The sequence below is a fragment of the Mchenga conophoros genome, linkage group LG3, assembly GCF_057382185.1.
Source record: "Mchenga conophoros isolate Kocher_MC1m ecotype Shallow Benthic linkage group LG3, M_conophoros_male_GT1.1, whole genome shotgun sequence".
In the NCBI taxonomy this organism is placed as follows: domain Eukaryota; kingdom Metazoa; phylum Chordata; class Actinopteri; order Cichliformes; family Cichlidae; genus Mchenga; species Mchenga conophoros.
This window is the reverse complement of record NC_140528.1, coordinates 11245042-11254801: the sequence shown is the minus strand read 5'-3', so window position 1 is coordinate 11254801 and position 9760 is coordinate 11245042. Positions and strand designations below refer to the sequence as shown.

General features: G+C 41.2%; 1 long non-coding RNA gene across 1 annotated transcript; it reads right to left on the bottom strand.

The window, feature by feature from the left end:
- Positions 1–3650: 3650 nt before the first annotated feature.
- Positions 3651–9381, bottom strand: LOC146577262 (uncharacterized). Its single transcript, XR_014889303.1, has 3 exons — positions 9114–9381; positions 7047–7152; positions 3651–4121 (listed from the first exon to the last, which is right to left on the bottom strand). It is a non-coding gene; the product is annotated as an uncharacterized LOC146577262 (long non-coding RNA).
- Positions 9382–9760: the final 379 nt, after the last annotated feature.

The window sequence follows — 9760 nt, the reverse complement described above, 5'->3', positions numbered from 1 at the left end:
GCCAATCCCATCTCAGTGGGTTCACAACATTCCCAGAGAGTGGCCCCAAACCCTCGAAACAGTGTCCCATGGGATAACCAGGGCTTCGAACTATCACGTGTGGAGAACCCAGCAGGCAGCTAGCAGGCTTCGCTGAAACACAGACATACTTGTTAGCAAGGGGTGCAGATCTGAAGGGTGGTTTTGAACATGAACCGGAGAAAGGATCAACCAGCGGCAGCTCAGGGTTAGTTGGCCTCGTACACTGATTACGGGGTGCTACCAAGCAATTATGCTCCAGGTTTAGCCTTTCCGTAGGCCTGGCAAGCTTGTCAGTTTGAGAGCCACGACTGACTTTTCTCAAAACAGGCCCCTTTTGTGTTGAGTGGGCTTTCTGTTTGAGTGCCAGTTTGACACAATTGGCAACCACATGGCCAGGCTTGTGACAGAAAAAACACAGTTTGGGCCTAGGTCTTAACACCATAACTGCATTTTCCTTCTTAGCTGGCCCACTTTTACCTGTCCAGGCTGCGCTATAGTGCAGAGGGATATCCTGTTCTACCGCACTTGCTGTATGAGTCAGCTTAAACTCATCTGCCAGGGTGGCAGCTTGCTGTAGAGTTGTAACCCTCTGTTCACTTAAATAAAGGGCCACAGACTTAGGAACAGAGTTTTTAAAATCCTCCACCAGCATAAGCTCACGTATGGACCCCACATCATTAACCTGGCTTGCCGCACACCACCTATCAAAGAGCCTCGCCTTCTCCCTGGCGAAGTCAAGACTGTCCCTGCGCCAACTCCAACCCTCGAAAATGCTGCCTATAGGCCTCAGGTACCAGTTCATAGGCTTGGAGGATGGCACTTTTGATCTTTCCATAAACCAGGCCGTCCTGCCTAGACAGACCAGAACACGGTTCTTGAGCCTTACCTGTCAACCGACACAGCAACATCACCCCCCACACATCTTGAGGCCACTGCAGTGCAGTTGCCAGGCGTTCGAACACACTGAAAAAGCTGTGAACACTGGATTCAGAGAAGTCTGGAACCAGGTGAATGTTATTGCTCACAAACGAGCCTCTAGACACCTGTACACTAGCAGCTGTGTCAACCATTTTGGGGATGGTGAAGAGTTAACAAAACACAACCTAATTAAGACAGTTAACAGACCACTACACAACTTACTTTAGCTGACCAACGTACCTCCCGCCACACACACGTTAACAAAACAACTTACCCAGTTCCAAAACCTTGCCCTGTCTATCTTCCGGAGCGTGCTGGGCTCGAGGCAACTTTAAAGGCAGAACTTCAGCGACCGGAGCCCTGAATTGCTTACCCCCGACAGAGAATTAATCCCCACCCAGGATTACTCCAAAAACAACAAAGGCAAAATAACAAAAGAGTGCCCGAAGGAGGAACTTAAAAAGCTCAGCTGGGCACTCACCTACCTTAACTGGGAAGTTATTAATCTCTAAAAGGTGCCAAAGCGAGATAATCAAAAAGAAAACCAAATCCAACACAGAACTCCCTTTTCAAAGATCCCGGACGAGCCCCCACTTGTTATGTTCCCCTGGGGGGGAACGTCACTTTGGGTTAGCTGGGATAAGTGATGGATGGAGGGAATTTTACTTCAGCCAGAGAAATCCTAAACAGGAAGGAGGAGCAGAGTTACAGTGGATCACTATCCAGCAGGGAAACAAGGTTTATTTCAATTTCTTGGCCATGAGTGAGATTTACTGAGTGGGCAAATTAGGGAGATGACACCATCAGATCCCGAGCCCTCCATGTGTTAATCAAGAGACGGCTGCTGTGCTACATCCATAAATAATGAATAAATTAGGAGCTAAAGCTGAAAGGACAGTTTATTTGTACCATCTTCACGTGAACACATTCAAGAACATCACAGATGAAGAAACATTAAAAACTTCCACACTACATAAAGCAAGAAAAATAGTTTTTCTTTCAGGTGGTTTCAGAAAAACAGAAACATCAAAAATCTCCAAGACTCTCTTTGAAAGAACTAAAATCCTTTGTTCTCATGGTCCAATCATGAGTGAACTCCCCGATGAAGCCTTGTGTGCTAAAACATGTCAGAGTTTTAAAGGTTAAACATGAGTTTCCAAAACGTTTTGCTGGAGAACAATGAACTATTTGACTGAGTTTCAATCATTTACAGACGAGCAAAACCAGAACAGAGAAAAAAGGACAAAATTGACCCAGTAAAACAACAGAAAAGAAGATCCCATGTAGATCTGTATTATGTAGAAGTTCAGCCCAGCAACCAGTTCAGTTCAACACAAGTTTAAATGATTCTATCTGAACTCTGTGGAGCCTGATCTCAAGCTTTTTGAGTCTGACCAGAGGATCTTTCTGTGTCTTCAGATTCACTGTGATCCAGTGATGGGAGTGATTTCAGCCCTGAGTGATCACGCTGATGTTTGCACAGAGCAGACAATGAGGTGAATGTTTGGGCACATTGGTAACAGTGAAACAGTTTATTAGTAACGTGGGATCGTTTGTGTGCAGAGTATGAACTGAGATTCCTGAAGCTCTTGTCACACTGGTCACAGCTGTAGTTTCCTTCCATGTGTGCACGTTCATGCCTGTTACAATTACCTGAATGTGAGAAGCTTCTCTCACAGTGTCTGCACTTGTGTGGTTTCTCTCCTGTGTGGACTCGTTTGTGTGATTTAAGATGACTTGCACTGGTGAAAGATGACCCACACTGATCACAGAGGTGCTTTTTAACCCCACTGTGAATCAGTTCATGTTTTTTTAACTCACTTGATGTGGTGAAGCTTCTCCCACATTCTTTGCAGTATTTCAGTTTGTCTCCAGTGTGTCTACGTTGATGTCTTTTTAGGGTCTTTTGCCAACTGAAAGTTTTGCCACAGAGGTCACAATGAAAGTCTTTCCCACCACCACAGTGATGACAGGGTTGAGAACTGGATCCATCTGTGTCGCTCTGCTTCTAAACAAAGACACAAAGACAGTGTAAGTCAGTCCTTCAACATTTGTATCCTGAACGTCGCCTGAAATAAAGAGCATCTCTGCAGACGTCCAACTACATTTGACTGTTTCAGTTAACACACTCAGTTTACTGGGCTGCAATAACTACAATACTACCACCATAATACTACAGTAATACTAAAATCATAACTGAAAGGAAAATCTGAATAATCACTCAGAGCTGCTTTTCCATGCAGTAGAATTGCTAACATGCTAACACAGTTTAATGAGCAGAGTTGTTCCAAACAGTCAGGCTAAAATGACAAGATAACAATATAAATACATACCTCACAGTAGCTGCACTTGTAGAGTCTCTTTCTGGTGTGGATCTGTTGGTGTCGTCTCAGGTGATGTGGAGATTTAAAAGTCTTCTCACACAGGTCACATTGATAAGGTCTCTCCTCAGTGTGGGTAAATATGTGTCGTTGTAACTGTGCGTCTGTTGTAAAGTATTTGCCACACTGTTCACAGCAGTACACATCATGTCTGGTGTGAATGCGTAGGTGTATATTTCGGCTCCCTCTCTGGCTGAAAGTTTTTCCACAGATGTCACAGCTGTATGGCTTAATTCCAGAGTGGGTAACTAGATGACTCTGTAAGCTGCTACTGTGAGTAAAAGCTCTGCCACACTGATCACAGCTGTACGCTTTAACTCCACTGTGGATGAGCTGGTGTTGTTTTAGGGAATCCTTCAAGGAAAAAGACTTTCCACACAAGTCACAGCTGAACGGTCTCTCTCCAGTGTGGATGACCTGATGCTGTTTTAGTTTAGCCTTCAGAGTAAAACCCTTCCCACATTCGTCACAGCTGTATGGCTTAATTCCAGAGTGGGTACCTAGATGACTCTGTAAGTGGCTACTGTGAGTAAAAGCTCTGCCACACTGATCACAGCTGTACGCTTTAACTCCACTGTGGATGAGTTGGTGTTGTTTTAGGGAATCCTTCAAGGAAAAAGACTTCCCACACAAGTCACAGCTGAACGGTCTCTCTCCAGTGTGGATGACCTGATGCCGTTTTAGTTTAGCCCTCACAGTAAAACCCTTCCCACACTCGTCACAGGTGTGTTTTTTCTCTCCCTTTCTTCTGTGAGGTTTGTCGGCCTCCTGAGAGCGCTGACTTCTGGCTCCATGTTGGTCCTGCAGTGACAGAGATACAAACAGAGGCAGTGAGTGAAATGCAGTCGTGGAACAAACTCAACCTTCAAACTCCATTAACACTAGTTTTAAACCTGAAGGTGGAGCGTGGCACCTTAAAGGTCTCTTATCCCCACCTGCTGGTAGTTCTAACACATTACATCCAACCTGGTGTTAAAGATAATTCATGACTGTTAAAACACTAAAATCATGCCCATCACTCCTGATTGTACACACACACACACACACACACACACACACACACACACACACACACACACACACACATTATTTTATAATTTAGATTATTTTGTTGTTTCCTATTACATATTTCTATAATTTGTATAGATCTATACATAATTATTCAGTGATAATAAATCCTATCTTTGTTTATTCTAAAGGAACCCCGTTAGCTTCCACAACAGATGTTGCTCGTCTTCCATCAAATACTCACATAAAATATTACACAATAAAGTGGATTCAAGATATCCACATAATTTCACTCTTACATCCACAGTGAGGTTTCACAATTGTTCAAATATAAGCAATCAATAATAATAATAATAATATCAATAACATTGAGGCACATTACACAAATTTCAAAAACAAATCATGTCTTACAATATTTACAACAACTAAAAGCTCTGTAAATCGGCTTTTAAGTGTTCATTGAAGTTTTGAATAATTCTCTAATTTTTTAAGGCAACTTATTCCACTTAAAAGTTGCTCTAAATGTAACAGTTTTACAAAACGTTACTTTTAACTCGAGCATTTACTAAATTGCAGCTTGTTGAAAACTGTGTAATATGATGATGTATTTCATCTGGATACTGCAGCTGAGTAGAATAAATGTGGTGTGTTTAACAGAATTGCTTTCTTTAGAACTACAAGTAATCCATAGAATATTTTAGCCTGTACAGGAAGCCAAGAAAGGTTATTATGCATTTGATCAATATTAGTATAGTATGAACATCTTCACACATCTGGACGCCTTATTCTGGACTAACTGAAGTCTGTTAAGATCTGTCTTATTAGCTGCTGACCAAATGATTGAACAATACTCCAGATGAGACATTACTAGTGCATTAATGACATCTTTCATAATGAAGAAGTGATACACAAAGAGCATTTCATAGCCATAGCTATGCCTTGTCGGCAGAGTTATGTGACATTAGTGATGTTTGTACTTTCAGCGTTAACTTGGTTTTAAAGCCTTTAAAATATACGCCGTTCAATAGTCGACCTTAATCTGACAGAGAATGTGATGATTTTGTGGATAATTAAAGTCAGTCATATATCCACAAACACAACAAGCTGAAAGTCAGTGATGCTGCTCGGTTTGCAGTCCTGAACATCACGGCACAAGCAGGATTCACTGCACTGTTAATGTTAGCTGTGTTATATTGCTGCCTCTGTTCGGTGGTGTCGAGCCAAACGCACTTTAACGTGTGTTTGAACGAGCTGACGGTTCACTCGTTAAGCTGAAAGAAAGATGCTTTAATCACAGCAGTCACACATGTGTCCACTGCACCATCTGGAACTCTTCTTGTTTACACTCGTAATAACACAAACACTAAATCCTGCTTCTCTGGTGCTGTTGTGTAGCAGTGTGTACACCTGAGACTGTCACCTGTCTGTCTGTCCTGCACTCTCTCTCTGTTTCTTTCTCTCTGGTTGTGGAATAAAAGTATGAACATGTGTTTATAAGTTACACTTGTGTTTGAATCCTGCAGCTTATCACACATTTGATTTCCATGTGTGACGACTGCAAGTGTCCAGAGTGAGGACAGACTGAGGGAGCCACTGCTGCACATCATCTGTGAGGCTTTGCAGCCCTGATGATCCACCAGGACAAACTCAGCAGTGTGTGAGGAAGAGGAGGAGGAAGAGCCAGCAGCAGCTGACAGATGGAGAGAATAGACAGACTGTTCCCTGTTTGTGAAGGACTGCTAGGAAAGTTTAACATAACTGTCTGTGCTGAATCAGTCTTATTAGGTAATGTTCAAATAATGTGATCATCCCAGTGTTTTCAGAGTGGGAGAAAGTACTCAGGGCCTTCAAGTTACACACTATGAAAGACAGCAACAAGTTTAATGTTCAGAAACCTAAAGTATGTATCAGCAGCAGAATGGAGCTAAAAATAAATGTTGGTTTCAGTTCTATGAAGCTTTGAGTATTTTGGATCAGTAGCTGCTGTGTTTGTTGCATCATATTGCTGTAACTGTTTATATGCTTTATATATTCTGAGCTAAGTTGATCTATAGTGTTACATCATATTCTATAAGGATGTTATGTGTTTGTAGACTTTCTGCCCAGTTTGACCCATTTAGCAGAAGTCAGCCTGTTTAAGGCTCTGATATCTATTCTGTGTGACTTACAGCAGTTATGACATGGTCTGATTTTCTCACCCAATAAAGGAATATTTCATATATCATATATTTTTGGGGATTAAGTTCGTTTTCATGGCAAAGAAGGACGATGCAGTTCATCTGATCACTCCTCATAACATTCTGGAGTGCAGGCAAAATGCTATTATAAAAACTTAAGCAGCAACTTCTCCAGGTTCCAATATTTATGCAATTCTCAAACCTTTTGGCCACGACTGTATAACCTCTTCTGAAGTTTAGTGGATATTATACATGGTTATGCTCAGGATGTGTCGGCCAGTTTCCACTGGAAACGCCTTTTGGTTAAACTGTCAGCGAGGAATTTGCATTTGCACTGTTACATTTTTATATAACTTTAATGCACATAAACAACAGCTGCTTGTTTCAGTGAAAATACATTGATGGCTTTTTAATAAAGTTGTGCAGCTGTAAAGTATTTTGTCTGGTGTCAATTCTATCGTCAGCTACATCGTTATGGCAAATGTTCAAATGTATATGGTGATAAATATCTTTGGTCATATGGTCCTGCTCTGTCTGTCACCTTCTGTGTTGAGCTCATTGTTTCCTCTGTAGTGGCTGAGCTGAGTCCAAGTAGCTGAAAATGTTCCTCTGCTGCTCCGTCAGACTCTCCTCCTCCTGCTGATCAGCTGGGACACAAAACAGATCTTTGTTAGGCTCCACACTGCACTGAAGAGTCAAAGTGTCTCATATGTTCATCTGACAAGTAAAAGAACACATTTTTGTTTCCCGAGGTGGGCAACTTGTTGGAAACAAACACAAAAGGTTTGAGCACTGATACCTGCCATTGCTGGCATTGAAAGATGCAACGCCAGCAATGTGGATTGTCAAGACTCAAACCAATCATCAAGCAAAGACAACAGGGATCATTTGTTTCTGTTTATTTAGCATTCACAGCATTTGTAGTTGCCTTCTGTGCAGGGGAAGTCCACGCACACTGTGTGGTACCGCCATCCGCAGAAGGTGCATTCAACCTCTGTAAGAGAAACGAGGTTGTCTGAGACTGAAATGATATTCACTAAAGAAGTGGTGATTTGTAAAACTTCAAGTGTATGATAAGGTGAAAACAAATACACAACTGCATGTCATGTAGTTGAAGGTTTTTTTTCCTTTGGAAGACCGGAAAACACTGAAAGTTATAAATTAGTCCTTTATTTATCCAGGTAAAAAAAAATCTCATTGAGATTAAAAATCTCATTTCCAAGAGAGACCTGGCGTCATGGCAACACAAGTCACATACCACACAGGTATATAACATTTAAAACAAACACAATATCCCAACATGTGTAACAAATGTATTGTGCTTGAAACAAATTCAGAATAGGTGATAAAGCAGCTGCACATGTGTGTCACGAGTAAATCTGGCTGTATAACAAACAGAAACAAGTGATCCTGCTGTCTTTGCTCAATGGTTGGTTTGAGTCTTGACAATCCACATTGCTGGCATCTTTCAATATGTTTGAATGCACCAGTGTAAGTGCAGCCACTCAGACTCAATGTGTTCATAGAAACAGGTGCAGATGTGTCACGAGTTCATCCAGCAGTAGCTATGGCACTTGGCCACAGGGGGCAGCAGTGCACTGACCTGCATTCGAGACTGCTCCAGCTGCTCTGTGACAGTCAGTAGATCTGCTACAAATTGCAGATCATATGCAAGTTTTGGAAATGACATTTTAAATATTCCTAACTTAGCCACGGCAGCATTGTTGATGTATTACCTATATACTACAAATTATTCCACCTGCTGAAAAGTGGATCTAATGTGGGCGGACTCACACTTAGCAAATAAACCTGTGATGTGAGAATGTAATCAAACTGTTGATCAGAGGCAAAGTAATTTAAAGTTTATGATGCTATCGTCTAATGTTAGCTGACATGATGTTAGCTTGTAAACTTATGTTGTTGTCTGGGTCTCATGTCTGATCTGATGATAATAACTGTGACAACACAGAGATTAAATACAGGATGTTGGCGGGACTTCTTATGTTAGAACTATAACTTCAGTTAAGGAGTGAGACGTAAGGTGACAAGGAGAATGAAGAGAATGAGAAAGAAGTAACTGGGAAGAGAAAATGAAAACAAAAATTTGAAATGATCAAATTTGTGTTAACAGATGGTGGTGATTTTAAAAATTCAAGTAATTTAAAGTTTTTATCCTATTTGTTGTTGTTTTTTTCATATTCTTCTATTTGCAAGAGGTTATTAATAAAACAGGTTCTCTTTCTGGTTTCTCTTTTTGGACACACTCTCTACAGCTTATCACATCCAAAATGGCGGATGTCAAGTACAAAACCTCGACAGAAACAATCAGCAAGAATTTTAGCATCAGTCCAAAATAAAACTGTCCAACTACAGAGTTTTAAAATCCAACTAAACTATGAACAGAGATCTTTTACAAATAGGCCATTGATGAGATGACAGTGGTAACAAAAACGTACACATCCGCGCACACAGACAAAATGGCGGGAGAGCGTTTAACGGTCGACCTCATGAGTCCGTTACCGTGAACTATGGAGCGGCAGATTTGTGCTGGAACTGAGCTGCACACAGCTGATGTTAGCCAGGAAACATTACACACTGCTAACGTTACCTTCACACGGAGCTCCACACGGAGACGATCAGCGTCAGGCACAAACACCAAGTTCAGAAAAGAGGAACTTTGAGCAGGAAGGAAAGAGTCAGAGCGGCGTTTGAGGACACGTTTACAACCACGAACATCAGAATCTGTCTGTGCTGCATTCAAGTGCAAGTTGGAAACTCACTAATCTCTGTCATGTTGTCCAAAGATGATTTATTTCTGCTGGTTTTCTTGTTTGAAACACAAACATGTGTCAGCACTTTGTTGTTCTTCACCCTGCAGCATTTTTTTTTTTTTTTTTTTTTTTTTTTTTTTTTTTTTTAAATGACATCAGAAACAGCAGTATGCGACATTACGTGATGGCAGAGCTTCAGTTCATCCTTTGTCATTTTTTTTTTTTTTTTTTTTTTTTTTTTTTTTTTTTAATAAATAGGACAGGTGGAATGAATGAGAGAGAGAGGGGGAGAGAAAGAAAGAAAACCCAAGGGGAGAAGAGACGGTGAGAAGGGGGGGGAAGAGAGACAAAAAAAAAAAAAAAACTCCTGGGTCACCTGTATGGAGAAAAAACAAACAAACAAACAAACAAACAAACAAACAGAGGAGACAGCAAACAACAAAGAGCAACATAATAATAGAGAAAGCAAAGCACCATCACAATA